General features: G+C 34.3%; 1 protein-coding gene across 2 annotated transcripts in view; it reads left to right on the forward strand.

The window, feature by feature from the left end:
* jam3b (junctional adhesion molecule 3b) overlaps nucleotides 1-15,035 on the forward strand; it is a 179,699-nt gene that overhangs the window by 2,616 nt on the left and 162,048 nt on the right. For both annotated transcript variants that reach the window (XM_073934885.1, XM_073934886.1), the window contains exon 3: nucleotides 501-565. The gene's annotated coding sequence lies outside the window, so the exon portion shown is untranslated. The remainder of the gene's footprint in view (nucleotides 1-500; nucleotides 566-15,035) is intronic.

Consider the following 15,035-nt stretch of genomic DNA (forward strand, 5'->3'; position numbering starts at 1 on the left):
ACAGTTTTTTTTAATATATAACAGGCTAATGTTGCAGTCGTCTTAAATACACAGTGAAGTATACCAGCAGCATGCAAAATGTATGTTTTATTCCATGAGTGAATATGTTCAATAACTGAGTTTATAAGGAAATACAGGGCTCATTATCAAACATTTTTAGTTTAATTCTGATTTATGAACTTATATATATTTTTTTTTATTTGAAGCCTATTCATTAGCATATTTTTCCATCATAATGTCAATTTTGCTCACATACAATACAACTGATTCAGTACTGTTCGTACCGCTTAATTTTAAAGGGCACCTATTTTACCGCTTTTTCAAGATTTAAGGTAAGTCTTTTGTGTCTCCAGAATGTGTCTGCAAAGTTTCACCTCAAAACACCCATCAGATTGTTTATTATACCTCTTAAAACATTGGAATTGTCTGCTCTTAACACTATGTAGCTGTGTTTTGGTGCCTGTACCCTTTAATGTTAATCCTTCCCATGTGTCTTTCAGATAAACAGCACAGTGACAGACATGAAGAAAGCAGATCTCACGTAACGTTTGTGAGAAATAATACAGTAAGAACTATCCCAATGATTATTATTTGATGTATTTGTTGAGGAGTTGCAATGATGAGTCACACACAATGTCGTTACAAAGTTCAAGCACGCACACACAAAGTGGATACACAAACACAGCGCACAAGGTTAACTTTCCACTGTTTTGCACTGCAAATGTGACAGGATACACGACTTCGACTTCTTTTGTAATTGTACTCACATGCGGCTGTGGTGATAAAGTAAAGATGGTAAAATTGCTGTAATTCATTACAAACATGCACTGTTTGAAAAACGTTTTAAACTTGTAAAACTCATTCTTGATCACATTTGATGATGATTGATGATCACAGAGGGCTGAACAGATCTTTTAATTACAGTTGCTTTGCGCATGTCCTGTCATGTTAATACGTGGCTGTCAATCAATTTGGTGGGCGGGGTGACTGCTCTCCTATGTCAAGTTGCTGTGAGCCTCTAAATAGTAGAGATATGGATTATATTTTAACGTTAGGAAATTTAAAAAACTTATTGTGGTTCTCTCACTCCAAAATGACTGTGGGCACACTATACCTACACAAAGTTCTGTCCAAACAGCTTACAAAAGATGATTTTCATCATAGGTGCCCTATAAGCGATTCATTTAAAAAACCAGTTGGACTAATCAAAAAATAGTTTTTTAGTTTTTATTCATTCATTCATTTTCTTGTTGGCTTAGTCCCCTTATTAATCCGGGGTCGCCACAGCGGAACAAACCGCCAACATATCCAGCACGTTTCTACTTAGCTGATGCCCTTCCAGCCCAAACCATCTCTGGGAAACATCCACACACACTAATTCACACTCATACACTACGGACAATTTAGCCTACCCAATTCCCCTGTACCATATGTATTTGGACTATGGGGGAAACCGGAGTACCCGGAGGAAACCCACACGAACGCAGGGAGAACATGCAAACTCCACACAGAAATGTTAACTGACCCAGTCGAGGCTCGAACCAGAGACCTTCTTGCGGTGAGGCGACAGCACTACCTACTGTGCCACTGCGTCACCTTTTTTAGTTTTTATAATTAAGTATATTTTTTCTCAAATTCAGGCAACACAGAAAATCTGAATAACTATATTAGTATGTATGTTTGTTAATTTCAGGTGCATATTTGAAATTGAGAAATCTTGTAGTAAGAAAATGAATAATAACAAGGATAAAAACCAATCTTAATATTTGACTGCCTGATTGAACGCAAAATTCACATAATTAAAACAGCCATAATACAAGATCAATGCCACTATAAGCGTGTGAGGGCACTGTAGGGCACTGTTCAACTGAACAGACATTTAAAAATGAAGAGACATTTTCTTAAGCCTGAATTCAGTTTGAATTTCATTGAATATCATTGAATTTTATGTGAATTTTAGCTTGAATTTCATTGAAAAGGTTGTAGATTGGTAATAAGCAGAGTTTGTTTTTAATGAATTTATCGCATTCAGATGTGAATATGGGCAGGATCTTGGTTTCTGATTTTTAACCCTAATGTTCTGCATAAGTATATGAGAGTGTGAGAAAAATGCAGAATGCTGAAATGCTGACTTAATGCTGAAATTGTACTGATACACTACACTCATCTGCCATTTTATAAAGTACACCTGCTTGTTATTGTGAATATATCAGCTAATCATATTAAAGCAACTCAGTGCATTTATGCATATACACAGAGAATGAGATGCAAAAAAGTGTCATTTAAGTGACTGAAATGACCATGAAATTAGCATGATTTTTGGTTTGCTGGTCTGAGTTAGATACTGTTGATATTCTGGGATTTAGTTCAAGCTAATAGAAAGGTAACGGTAACTAGAATAACCACTTGTTACAACCGAGGCCCACAGAAGAGCTTCTCTGAACATGTGCAACATTGAAGCAGATGAGCTACATCAGCAGAAGATGAGCTGAAAAAACTGAGGCTACAGTTCACATGGTCTCCCAAAATTAATAAAAGATTGGAAAATATTTGCCTAGTCTAATAAGTCTTGATTTCTGCTGTTACATTATGATGGTAGGATGGTAGGGCCAGAATTTGACTCAGACACATGAAATCCTGGATTAAAGACAGAATTTCTTAATTACCATCATGGATGTTGGCTGACAAATCTGCAGGAACCATGGAATGCTATTATTTGAGTGTAGACCAATGTGTTTGCAGCACCTTGTTAAATCTATGCCACAAATAATTAGGGCATTGAGAAGGCAAAAGGGGCTCCAACTACCAAAGTGCACTTAATAAAGTGGTCTGTGAGTGTATACAGAAACAAGACTTAGTCAATATTTATGTTACACTGGCCAATGTTCCAGTCATCTTGGACTTATGCCGACACATTGCAATTGATTTGTTTTATGCCACCAGTGAATGTGTTCAATAACGGGGAGTTATCAAGATAAAGTGAATAAGGTTGAGTATCGATCAACATGTTCAGATTTAGTTCAGCTCTGATTCACAAGCTTTCAATGTGATTAGATGATGATTCATTAGGGTACATTTTAGATATAATGTCCATATTGCTCAAAAATGAAATACATTGCCTGTCTATTTACTAATGCTGAATTTAAATGATTTACTAAAAGAGTCATTTGATATGTAGCATACAAATTTGGCCCAATTTGGGTCCATTGTTTATTTTCAGTTAAAAGCATGTGAACTTAAAGCAATAGTTTATTGAAAAGAATTACTTTCTCATTTACTCTCCCTCATATCTTAAAACCAACCCAGGCTTATTCTGATTGCATACCACACTTTTGAAGAGAGCTAAGTTTTTTTGCAGTTTTTGTTTTCGCAAATTTGCCAGAGGCTGCTGTGTATGTTTTTTCATATCTCAAATTTCTCTGACGAGTGCCATTCGCACCTGCTGTTCTCATGTAAATCCACCAGAAGCCGCTTTCGACTGACTGAATGACTGACTGACCAACTGACCAATCCCTCCACCCCCCTTCCCAAAACCCAACCATTAATATTTTAAAAAGCACTTATTGACCCATCCCCCACTTCCCTAAATCCAACCGCAGTGTTTTGAAAAGCAATCCAGAAAAAGAAAAGCCCCCTGATTTTTACCACATTTTCAGATTTTACCACATTCTCACCCTGTTATTTACTTGTTTATTTTATTTTTTGACTTTTGTCTTATCTGCTTTCTGGTATCATTCTGAACCTGACTTGAACCCTGTCGCCTCCTTTCTGCATCTCTTGTGCGCCAACATACGCATTGAGCTAATTGGACTAACAGCGGAAAAGCCATCTATACAAAGGTAATCGGTCAGCTGGTAAGCAAGAAAAGGAACACCGTCATGCAAGCACGGCGTCATACAGCCCCGTAGTGTTCGTTTTAAAGACGAAATGGAGCCATATGTAGCTCTGTCTACTTAATTGGCAATCTCCAAAAACCTAAATAGGGCTATGTTTTCAGAATGAGCCTATGTTGCTTAAAACCCTTTATTATGTGGCTCTCTGGAATACCTGATTGTTCAGTCACAAACCACTTCAAATCGTAACCACTTTTCCGTAAGTGAATATGACATTCACATCCATATTTATGCTTATCTGTCATGCTGCAGTTATTGACTGTTTGGTGCTATTTTGTAATTTAATAATAGCTGTATTAGTGCAGAGGTTCTGAACCTTTTTCACTTCGGGGTCCACCTCTTTCTCCAATCAATTTTTGAAGGTCCATCTGTCTGAAATTTTCTCTAAAATGTTTGTATGAAATGCTCATTTAAACCTTTAACAATATATATATATATATATATATATATATATATATATATATATATATATATATATATATATATATATATATATATATATATATAAATTTGTTGTCTTTTTTATAAAAAAAATATGAAATAGTTCACACAAATATAAACAAAGAGAGACTTTGACTTTCACTTCATGCATAATTTGTGAATGAACAGGCTTACACACTGTAAAAAGTGCTACACTCACAAAGTTGGTTCTATCTACTTTAAATAATTGCAATCTAGTTAATTTTATTTGTTTTATACCAAAAAAATAAAATTTGCTTCCTCTTTACTTAAAATATATCAGTTTTTATATAACTGTATATTTTGAATAAAACTAATGCAATTTATTTGAGTAGATTTTTTTACGTGGTTATTGTGTAGAATAAATGTTATAAAAGTGAGTTGACACAGACAATTTATTAGAGCAGCTGTCGATGTGGGCAGGTGTTCATAAAACGTGATTTTAATAGTTTGGCGTGACTCCTTTTTCATTGCCCGGGATTTAGCAGGCAGACGCAGCTTCTGCAATGGTCGACATTAACTGCTCCCAGCAGCGGATCTGATTAACACGGTAAGTTGCAAATGTAGCCGAATGATAATTGTAAAGTCATGCAAAACTGCTGTCTTCGCTAGGCAGGTGAGGTTTTAGCTTTGTAAATTGTACTGTAGCCTTAGGTATGTTAACAGTTAGACTGCTCTCACATGGAAAGCTAAGTTGGCTAACGCTAACCAACGCTAGTTTATGCTAACGATTAAAAGTGATATTATTGAGAAAAATAGTGAAAGTAGTTTTAAAACAAATAGTAGGTATAACTAACGTTACAGAACCGATTGACAAGGTCACTGGTGGGCGGTCGGGCTGTGGGGGTTCAGTTTGTTAGCGCTAACTTAGCTAAAGTTAGCTCACCTAAGTTATAGCAGCACATTAAGGATGGATATTAAATGCAGAAACATATGCAACAGTTAAGTAGTTTGTGTTTAACGTAAGAGAAAGTACAACTTAAAGTTTGTGTTTTAGAGATTTATTCCATAAGTTTTTTTTAATGCTGCATAGTGAATAAATTACAGATTTACAATTTATTTTAACTTAAATTACATTTACTGATGTTTACAGAACCATTTAAACTGTATGCACCTCATTCTAAAATGCATGTTCTTGGTCTTTAGATACCAAAGTGATTTTGTTACCTGTGGATCTTCAAACTTCACATCCAGGTAAGAAAAACATTAGATACAATTACAGCTATAATTATTTGCAGGTAAGTAAAACATTGGTAAAATTGCAAAAAATAGTGGGCTCCATAGAATTAACCTACATTTGATATCTGAAGATTTTTTTTATGTGTGCAACAGTAAAAACAGTAAAAAAAAAAATATCCTAATGCAGTTTCTTATTATCTGTCAGTCTTTCAATAAAGCTAACTGATAACACTGAATCACTGAACTGTCATTTGCCAGTCACATTAAATTTATAGAAAAAGTCAATTAAATGTAGCTTTAGCAAAAAATTAATGTAAACCTTAATGTAATTTGTAAAATGGCAATGTATTTATTTATTTATTTAATAGAATTTGTATTATGACGTGCAAAGTTTGGTGCAAAATGAAGATGACGATTAAATTATAGAATTTGTATTCTATAATTTTCATATAGCCATTTTCAAACAGTTTTACTATCTAAATTGCATGCACATTCTTATGCTTTATAAGTTGCCAAACTTACTAAAGGTAACTTACTAAGGTAATTTTTAACTGATAAACTAAGGTGTTTCATCCATGCATCATTCTCACTGCACTTTTGTAACTTCACTTGTAGTTATTTCCTATTCAGTATTTAGCTATTTAATGTTGTTTGGTATCAACCACCTAAACTCCTGTTTCTTTTTGTCTCTACCAATAGAGTTGTGAGGAATCAGAGGTGCATGCAGCTGCCCACAAGAAAAATTTGCCATCAGCCCAACACAATTTGGATTATCATAGGACTGTCAGAGGTTTGCCAAACCTGTCAAATGCATGATGGCTCCTGTTTGGACTTACCGATGTCCTCGACAAGTATCCATCAAAACTGTATACATTTGAGATATATCAGAGACTCTTTGTGGGGCTGGACATTATGCATCCTAAATCTTCATCAAAATATGCAAATCTCCTCACTGAGTTGCCTTGGATGATTTCTCAATAGGATCTGGTATTAATAATGTTTTTATTTATGTATTGTGTACGTGTAGCCACATTAATGGCCTATTTTGTAGTCACTATTAAAAGGAACATTGATTGATATTGAATACATGTTATGGTCTTTAATCCATCTTCTTATTCTTATTTAATTGTTATTGACAGGAAAGTCTGTTTATCTGTTTTTCCTAGTGTATATTGTGCTTACAATATAGAAACGAAGATTTATTTTCTAAGGTTACAGCCATAAGTTAATTGAATTAATTTTAAATCAAATATGCATGGTTAATTTTATTTAGATAATTAAGTTCATAATACTTAATTAAAATAAGTACAGTCAACATATAGCAATGTATAAGTAAGTTAAGTTTAACAAAAAAAGTAAGTTTATCTGATTTGAGTAATTTTAGAAATATTAGTTGGCTCAACTTAATTTTATTGCATTTGTTTTAAGCAATGTTTTAGTGTTTAAAATACTTAAAAAAGGCTGGAAGTTGAATCAACCTAAAACGTCCGATGCAACCACTTGCCTCACTTTTTATAAGTTAGATCTAGGTAACATTTTTTACAGTGCAAGTGCTAGTCACAGATGCGATCATGAGGCTGTTTTTGCGCCAAGTTTCAATCACAGAACATGAGAAAGTCCATTATTTTGGACATTTTAAAATGGCATATTAATAATGAAATTTAAAAATTATAATATATGATATTGAGAGTTAATATTAAGCTATATAGCGGCCTACTGATTGAGAATCACTGTATTGGTGTACTCTATTATTCGGACATTTTCGTTTCTGTCAGCTTTTAAGCAATTAATTAAAGACTTAATAATGTATGGATAATTTAAGTAGCCATGTACTAAGCAGAATGAAGTATATCCAGGCAGTTATTTTTGCAGAATTAAGCCTTATTCACCTTATTCTTCGTGTGTGAGTGGGCGCAGCCAAATGAAACTTTTTGGCTCAAGACTTCTAGTCTCATTCACTTGCATTAATTTTTAGACATTAAAAACAGCTCCTTTTGTTGCTTCATGTTGCAAACTGATATTTCCTTATTGTATTATTATATTTTGTCTGTATAGTCATGTAAACACTTTTGTACACGTTTGTAGAGCAAGTAGTTTGACCATTTTCTGCCATTTATTATTCCTAGTCATTTCTCCTATAGACAACTGAATCGGAAGTTCCAAAACAATCGCAAAAACAAGCGCACTTCCGCATTGAATAAGGCCAATAGATTTAAATAACTGATAATCCTATCAGGCTGAGAGGCTTGAGATAACAACTGACTGGATGTACTTTATACCTAACATGACTAGTGTGGAACACAAAAAAAGAGGTTTTGAGTGTGTGTTTTGTCCGCTTGTGACAAACCTCTTGTTATTCTGTGTTTCACAGATAAAACAAGTTAGAACAACATAAGGGGGAATTAAATGAAGATAAACCTTAATTTTTTTGGTGAACAGTTTTTTAAAAAATATAATGCTAAGCAGAAAGTCAGGACCACTCTGTATAATAAGCACTCATATTAAATGTGCATGCATCATAAATTAGGTCCTCCAGGGCACGAGTCTGTAGCTCAGAGTAGTGAAATGCTTTAAACTTTTCACTTGTACCCACAGGGGACAATAAATAGGACTTTTGTGTTTTTCCACTCCATTAGAAGATTAGAAGCCAATGTTTTGCACCATAGTTTGTCACTTTTCTCTGTGCTTAAGGCTTGTTTGGTCCTTCTGCCATTTCATCAAATGTTAGCCACTGTTTACTTGACAAATACAAGAATGCATTTCATCTTTGGCCAGAGTCTTTTGTTCTGTAAGAAATACAAAGAGAACAGATAAACATCATGGAGGCAAACAGTAACTATAGTGAGAAAAATCTGATTTTACATAAATGTTGATGTCTGCTTGAAACATCATGTGAGTATAGCTAAGCCTGTTAGTCTGTACCTAATTTAGTCTGTCTGTAAAAAGAAAGAGGCTTGAATTTTGTTATGAATTCTTTTCGGGCTGCTTTTGTAATCTTTTGTGTGAACAGCAGAGCAAAAATGGTTTTAAATCATCCACTTCTGTGTGAATAAAGCAACATAATATTGCTCGCTCTTTAAAAGTTGTTGGTAATTATGTATCAATTCTGATGTGACAATTACTTCCCCATCCCTGTGGTTTTCCGTAAAAGTAATTGCAATTGATCAGAAGCAACTCATTCAGTCAGTATCATTGATTCCTGGATTAAAAAGACAAACAGATCTCCTCATTAGGAGTTTTTTTTCTGTATGGTAAATTAAGCTAACAAATTAGTGTTCTGAACTGCAAAGATGTAATCTCTGATGCTATTTTCACAGCCTTTGTGTCCACTTATGAATGCAATTGAGTTGAATCTGAGCAATGATGAGACAAAATCATGGAAAAGCTGTAAACGATTAAATAAACAAGAATCCAGTAGGGTAAAATGGCAATAAATGATGGTGTTTGTCTGATCAATCTTATCCAACAAATAAGGAAGATCTAATTATAGAAAAAAGATACACTAACGCAGAAGATGAGTTTAATGCATTTGTTAGCACCATATTAGGGCCATATTGACAAATTGCACCATACAGTATATGGGGAGGGGACTATTGATCCTACTCTTCCAACTCTTGAATTCATGCTAGTGGTAATCAAATTAAGTACTATATGCTTCTCTGCACGCATTATTCTATAACATTCCATGATTATTAAAAAGTTAAAATGGTATCTTTCTTTGTTTTTATGCCTGTTTTCTATTTATGATTTAAAATTAGACATTTACATCTGGAAGAAATGTGATCAGTAGGTTTACAGAATAAAACAAACATGATTTTACTGGAACACGTAACTACAAATTGCAAATGCAGAGAAACTACGAATTTAGGGCTGTCTATTTTCATAGCTGTACATACAATATATACAGCAATATGGGGTAATTGCGGTGGCTGAGAGAACTTAATGTGCTGCAATTTAAGAAAACATTTGTAATTACAAAAAAACACCAGCAAATTGAGAAAAGATCACGTGCTGCAAATCCTTACAAAGCATACACATTTTAAAAATGCGCTGCATTTTCCCACACTGAAAACAAATTAATAAAATGTGCTGCATTTTCTCACAAAGCAAACAATTTACAAAAACGCAGCTTTTTCTCACAGCACTTGCAAAAAGAACAGACCTTTTTGCAAGTGTTGTGAGAAAATGAAGTTAAGCTCTCTCGGCCACTGTAGAGAATAAAAAACAAATATATTGTTACAAAAGAATCTCTTAAAAAACTGTAAAATAAATTTCTTCTGGAATTATTATTGCATATAAAGTTTCAAAAATTGTAATTATGTAATGCAAATTCACACCTCCATTGAGTCTTACAGAAGATTTAACACAGAGATCATTTTTAAATGTCAGTGTCTTTCAAGCCTGGACTAATTATGGTCATGTAACCAATTACTGAAGATTCTGATATTTCTTTGACCTATTTAGGACAGAATTGCATTTGAATTGAGGTAGCAAAAATGGTGCAGAATAAGACTTTGTCATAGAAAGAATACATTATATTTCAAAATCTATTAAAATGCAATGGTTACTTTTAATTGTACTATTTTCTTTCTCAAAATTCTATATTTTTTGTCTCTCATATAAATACATCCTAGGGGAAAAACTTAAAATATCATCACAAACCCTTAAAAGAATATTTATTTATTTATTTATTTATACAGGGACAAGAGTTAGCTTTAAATCAAATTTTTATCTGTAGTCCCTGGGCAGGAAGTTGTAACAAGTTTAACAATATTTTTTTCAAAAATACAATATACACTTACAGTACAATACATCATAGTCAATAAAATAAAATAAAATCAGTGGTTGCATATTTTATTTTCTTTAAGCCAAACTTTAAGAACAGTTTCAAAAATATTAAAAGTGGTACTCTCTCTGATATCCACTTGTAGTTTATTCAATTTTTCTGCTGCTCTTTAAAAAATGTATTGTTTAAAAACAGTTCTTTTGAGTTTACTGTACAATCACCTCCAACCAATGACCTAGTCTGTCTTATATTGTCCTTGCAGACAATCAAACATTGTTTGAGAGGTGGTGGTGCAAGATCATTAATTATTTTATGCATCAAACACTCATCAGCATAAAATAAGAAATTGTTGAATGTTAGTAATACAACATTGAACCAAAAATTTAAATTAAATTCTGTCATTGTTTACTAATTAATCTCTTTGTTTCAAACCTTTAGGAATTTCTTTATTCTGTTGAACACAAAATAAGATATACTGAAGAAAGCTGGACACCTGCATCCATTGACTTCCATATTATAATTTTTTTCCCACTATGGATGTCAATGGTTACAGGTTTTCAGCTTTTTTTTGTATATAAATATATATATATATATATATATATATATATATATATATATATATATATATATATATATATATATATATATATATATATATATATAAGAGGCAGAGTAAACAGTAAGTAAACTTACATTTTTGGGTGAGCTTTCCCTTTAAGTGTGCATGTCTCAGTGTGTGCGTGCATGCCTGTGTGTGTGTGACAATTACAAAAGTGAAAATGCAGTGTCCATTTACCCATGTCCATATCACATTTGTAACCGTATCTGTGTTTACCCGTTTTGTTTACAGTGCCATGAATGTCATGTTTCCAAAAACTGCATCCACAATTAGCTCTTTAATTTACAAATGACCTCTTTCTGTGTACTGTAATCTACTGTGCGTCCTGTTTAATAAGTGTTCAGCTGTTTAATTTCCTCCAATATTTCACCATGGCATCTGTACAATAAAGGGCACCTTTAAAAGTGCCTTCCAGATAAACTACCTAAAGCAATCCCCATTCATTCTGGTCCGGGCTGAGCAAATAATTGCATAGCTGTTGGCTGGCACTGCCCCACCTCTGTGCTCATGGGAAGCTTGGCATACACGCCTGGCCGTGGCACTTTGGATTTGGGATATTGGGGATGGAAAGTAGGTCATATGGACTCCTGTCAACTCCAGCCTGCTTGTGACCAACACCCCCTACCAGTCATTCATTAGCCCTACTCAAAGCATCAGTTTAGTCAGACAAGGTTTGGACTATAACCATAGTAACTGTGAGTGCTTGTGCTGTAAGCCCAAAATCAGCCCCTAATGATCATAATGTAGGGTCGTTAGTCTGTCAGTGGCACTAATCAACTGTCAACTGCCCTCTTGTTATCACCAGCATGTGAGATTTTAATCCAGCAAACTGTAAATATGTGCATAATTCAAGGTCATTACAGTTATGTTCTGCCGTCTCGTCGCATATGAAGATGCCATCTAGCCCATAATTCGTGTCCAGCCATTAAAGTGAACAGACTTCTCTTAATATTCACACTTGAAAAAGTCAGACATCTGTTCCATGCTGTGAGCAACATAGAAAAAATAAATCTGAGTGCTGTATTTTATTTCTGTAAAAGTGACTTTAAGGTGAACTACTGTCTGATATTTATGTACCAGACTGGATTTTTGAAAACTGCCATAATGTCTGAAAGGTGTGATGATGTGTAATGAGGTGTAATTATGTAACACAAAATCACTATTACATTGAGTCTTACATAAGAAGTAAAACTGGTGAACAGTTTTAAATATCAGTGTCCCGCCAGACTGATGTTTTGGTCTATTCAACCAGTTACTGAAGCGTTTGGTATTCCTTTGATCTAGTTACTAACTTGATTTGAGTTGAGGTAGCTATTGACTCTCTAATCAGATGATTCCTAACTCACTATAAATAACCAGTTTTCTTATCTCAATATCTTGAAGAATCAACCCTACCCCCACCAAGCTCTTAGCGAGTACACCTCTCCTCAGCCATCCATATCTGTCATTAGCCAGAAAAAAGCTGAGGGAGTTTATTGAGTTTTACCTGATCTCAAACTCTCCTCTCGCCCTGCAAACGGGAGGAAGCCCAGGGCTCGAGAATCACATAAGCTCAGGGCTCTTTCCCATGACAGCATGCCAAACAAGCATTTCAATTAATCATCAGCTAAGTGTGCACCCTTAATTTGTAGACTCTAGTTTTACTTCAGATGGCATATGTTTATGCCATAGTCCTTAAAGATATAATTCTTATTGTTACCATTTAAGACAGGCTGATTGTAAAGAAATGAAAATGTCCACACAATGCTTTCCAGATGAACAAATGAAACTGTACTGCATTTAGTTTACTTACGGTAAAGCTGGATGCGTATGTCACTCTAAAGCATATTGAGATTATATACAACTTGTGACTGGGCAATATTGCCAAAAAGTATCATGATATCATGACATATCATTCAGTATCAAAAAGTATTTAATATTGTTTAACAATGCATTTAGGAATGTTAGGATTATTTTTTATTTAACAACTTTATTTTTTATTTACCAACATTGCTAAGGAAAATAGATTTAATAGTAAAAAAAAAATATTTTAACAAAATTTTTCATCTTTTTATAATAAAATAAGCATACAGTAAGTGTTAAAGAGACTCGTAAACTTGATAAATAAAATGTTACATTGTGTGTGCAATGGTGAAGGTAGATCAACATCTGTAAGGTGTCAATAATAATGAACCAAACTCCGTAAACAAAACAAATTATGATAATCAAATCTGAGCTTGCAAGTACAGGAACTTACCATCATTATTCAAATACATATTGCAACAGAACAAATTGTGAAGTTGAACGATGTATCGCTCCCATGTGCGCCTCCATTGGAAATGACAAACTTACACCCTAAAGCTTATTGGCTTTCCTTCCAAGGCACACACACAGCAGCCAGATTTTAATAAAACTATAACCTTCAAACCAAAGCCTTTTTTTAATGGTTTTTGACTATGGTGTTTGGTCAATAAATATCTATACCGATTTTATCGTCCAGCCATACGTTAAGTTTGACTACTTTTTGTCTGTCCTGATCTTTCAGAACATCTAAAACAGCACTGTAAAATGTAAATCAAAATTGACATTTTCTTTGAGGATCTGACATTTTCCTACAAGTATGTTTTCAAGCAACACTGGAAGGTTTTTGCAGTTTGAATAATACACTTGTTTGTTTTTGTGTGTTATCATTGGGGATCATTCTGTGGACTACAATGATAGGTGATCCTATAATTAGACGAAAAAGCATTAACAAGCATGAATCATTCAAGAATAAAATGTGACTTTGTAAAAGTGCGTACTTCCTCACTGTATATAGGCAAAAATAATGTGTTAAAAGTAAAACCAATCATTCATTCATTCATCCATCCATTCATTTTCTTGTTGGCTTAGTCCCTTTATTAATCCGGGGTCACCACAGCAGAATGAACCACCAACTTATCCAGCAAGTTTTTACACAACGGATGCCCTTTCAGTCGCAACCTATCTCTGGGAAACATCCACACACACATTGAGCACAGGCCAACTGAGCCGAGGTTCGAACCAGTGACCATCTTGCTGTGAGGCGACAGCACTACCTATTGTGCCACTGTCTCACCCTAAATCCAATAACAAATAATTCAGTGAGATTCTGAAATATAAATACCAGAGGCCATCTTATTTTAGCTGTGCAGGTAAATCTAACTTTTTCCGCCTCGCAAAGGGCACTATTGACTGACAGCACAGGTCGTCGTCCTTAGCATCCTTGTTAGCATGCTTTAATCCCATCCTGGAGATGCTGGTTCCAACTCAAGATTGGTGTGAGAGTTTTTTTTTTTTTTTAATGCTAGAGGCTACAGTCTTTATTGTGCTTGGAGGTGTTCCTGCTACCTATTGACAAACGATAAATAAAACAGTTGTTATACCAACTTGCTACTGTGCTACTGTAGCTTGCAGTGATTGCCCTGCCTTCGAGTTTTTCTGATTGGTCCACAGCTTTGGAACTAACATTGATGAGCAGTACTCTGTGTAAAAGTTGAAATTCTTTCAAATTGATACGACATCCTAAAACATGTGCAAGATGCTTCAATAAACACAAGACTCCATTGTAGTCTATGACATTATACAGTCTGGGGACCGTTGTTTCGCTTTTGCTCGTTTCATTTTGCGTTTATTTGATATGCAGGTTGGCTGTGTTGTATGTTAACCATTCTGCACACAGACTGATTTGCGATGACGCAATTGAGAAGAGCCCCAATCGTTGCGCTGCAGGATGGTGGGACACTACTGTGTAAAAGGAAAATGAAAATCAGTTTGGGATTGGCACATTTCGTGTGAGCTTGAGCTGTGTTTGATATTTTGTCACCTTGGAATTATAAGGTTCTATCTGCGTTTTGAATGATTTTGAGATATTGAGCTTCAAATTTTTTGCATTTCATAGAAAACAGTATGTGTGTAACATTTATTTTTTTAAATAAAAAGTCTTAAATGTAAACAACCTATAAAAAATCATATAATGTAAATAAGTTGTTAATTAATATGAATATGCCAATAACTCAATTTTGACAAAAATGTCACGTATAACCTTATAATTCTAAGGTGACAATATGTTTTCTGTGTGTGTTTCTTCCCCTTTTGCTTT

This window comes from Danio rerio, chromosome 21, assembly GCF_049306965.1.
Source record: "Danio rerio strain Tuebingen ecotype United States chromosome 21, GRCz12tu, whole genome shotgun sequence".
Classification (NCBI taxonomy): Eukaryota; Metazoa; Chordata; class Actinopteri; order Cypriniformes; family Danionidae; genus Danio; species Danio rerio.